The sequence below is a fragment of the Octopus sinensis genome, linkage group LG3, assembly GCF_006345805.1.
Source record: "Octopus sinensis linkage group LG3, ASM634580v1, whole genome shotgun sequence".
NCBI classification, from domain to species: domain Eukaryota; kingdom Metazoa; phylum Mollusca; class Cephalopoda; order Octopoda; family Octopodidae; genus Octopus; species Octopus sinensis.
In genome coordinates this window covers 163794233-163796658 of record NC_042999.1, presented here as the reverse complement: position 1 = coordinate 163796658, position 2426 = coordinate 163794233, and the positions used below count along the sequence as shown (strand labels likewise).

Below are 2426 nucleotides of genomic sequence, written 5' to 3'. Positions count from 1 at the left end.
GTGTGTATGTGTGCATGTATAATATGTATATTTATATACATACACACACAACACACACATATATATATATATATATACATGCACACACATTAAAATGCACATGCATATATGTTATACATATACATGCATGATGTAAGTATGAATGCATGCACATTACATGTGTGTGTAAGCATGGATACATACATATGTGTGTGCATGTATGCAGGTTAGTACGTATTATGTATGTATACGCACACACAATATACATAAACGCACGCACACATACACATGCACGCATGCAAGCACGCACGCACGCACGCACATAGGAGTAAACACTAAGACGCTCAGACAGGTTGCCTTATTTATACACAAAGAAGCAGCGGAATGGTAATCTCTGTAATTCAAAGACTCTGACAAACTACTGACACGACAAAAATATAACGGTACATCACATCCTTAACAACTTCACGTCTGCATCCTGCAGTGATCTTCCCTCGATTTATTGTCTGATATTTCGCCGTTTATTATGAGTAATGCATGTGCTTTGCCACAACTAAGTGACACCTGAGATAGAAAGACAAATAAAGCAATCGTTCACAATAATCATAAAAGATGACACCAAAAAAATTTTATCGTTGACATTGCTTATGTGTCGTGTCTGTGGTTGCATTTGTTTACACGTCTGTCTCGGTGCGTGCAGTCAGCGAGCATGCCAGGTGTGCATACAAATCGCACCTTTACAATGACTGATGTTTGACAAAGACCAGATGATAATACCTTTTGGGAATAATAATAGCACTTGTGTGTGTGTGTGCATGTGTGTGTGTGGTGGAGGGGGTATTTCGCAAGCGAGATACTGGAAGGTAAACCCCAGTACAAACTAGAATGGAATTGGTAAGAACAATGGGAAGAAGTGAAAGCACAAAGAGGAGATGTTTTTGTTAGGTGTGCATATCGGTGCACATTTTCAACTAGAAAAGGCGCGTGACTCCTGCAGCTAGCAAACACAGCACACGCACGCATGCATGCATGCATGCATACATATGTGAACCGACACGCGAATGCATGCTTACATGAGCGCTGGCGTTTGTGCAAGGGCGTATTTGACTGCATGGAAAAACAGCATTCGTAAATACGGATATGTTGTGCAATGACAGATTTAACATCACAAAACGAATTACCTGATGTTTGTTCGTTTATTTTTAAAAGATATCAACGACATTAAATTCACGTATTAAAAGTAATATCTTTTATACTCTTCTTTCTTTTATTTTTTTTCTCCCATTTCTTTTTTCATACCAATAAAATAAAATAGAAAGATTTTTTTTTTGTCAACACTTTTCGTCTAATCCGATGATTATTTTAGAGTTGAGTGGCGTTATAAAACCAAGCAGACGATGTTTAAAGAAAGGAAAAGGGCGAGAAAATCATAGAAAACATCATTTTACCTTGAAGGATCGCTGTTAGTTAGTACCAAAACATCTGTATGAGTTTATCCAGGGAACGTGGTAGCAGCGCTGACAATTAAAGCAACGTTTTGAGTTGGAATTGAGAGAGCAGCAGCAGCAAAGGCAGCAGCGCCAATGGAAGCAGCAGTAGTAGTAATAGTAGTAGTAGTGAATTCATCCACTCACTGCCGCAATGGAGACGGCATTGGCGCTTGTTGGTACTTCTACAGAATAACTAGCAGTACTAATAGGTTATTGGAGTTAGAACTAACACTAGCAAGTGGCAATGAAGATATTATAGGGATGAAACCGATGTAATAGAAAGAGGGACAAAGAATAACTCAAACTTTTGTATGTGTGTTTGTACCTGTGTATGTGTGTCCATGTGTGTGCGTGTATACCTATGTGTGTATCTGTGTAAACACACGCACACAGGTACACAAATACTCAGATGCACACAAACACACACACACTAACACGCACTAACACACACATAGAGAGACAGAGGATGGAGAAACAGAGAGAGTCAGGAAGTACAGGAGGGCAAGATTGAGACAGAGAAAAGAGAAGCACAGACAAAGGTGGGAAGATGCATACACTTACATAATACACATACTCACAAATATCATATATATAGGTGTGTGTGTGTGTGTGTGTGTGTGTGTGTGTGTGTGTGTGCTTCTGTTTAGACAAGCATAAAGAAAGGTAGATAGATGCAGATAGATTAAATATAGAGGTTTGCGTAACGGTAAGCATATACTAGCTTATAAACGCAACAAGCAGCTGAACTCTCTCCCTTCCTCTCTTTCTCTCTCTATCTCTCTCTCTCTCTCACTCTCAATCTCTCTCATATATAGACGGACAGATAGACAGATGGATAGATAGATAGATAGATAGATAGATAGATAGATAGATAGATAGATAGATAGATAGATAGATAGATAGATAGATAGGTAGGTAGGTAGGTAGGTAGATAGATAGATAGATAGATAGATAGAT

At 38.7% G+C, this 2426-nt stretch overlaps 1 protein-coding gene across 2 annotated transcripts in view; it reads right to left on the bottom strand.

The window, feature by feature from the left end:
• The window catches only part of LOC115209818, a 383965-nt gene extending 382166 nt beyond the window's left edge, over positions 1 to 1799 (bottom strand). For both annotated transcript variants that reach the window (XR_004998422.1, XM_029778373.2), the window contains exon 1: positions 1428 to 1799. The gene's annotated coding sequence lies outside the window, so the exon portion shown is untranslated. The remainder of the gene's footprint in view (positions 1 to 1427) is intronic.
• Between the last annotated feature and the right edge of the window lie 627 nt (positions 1800 to 2426).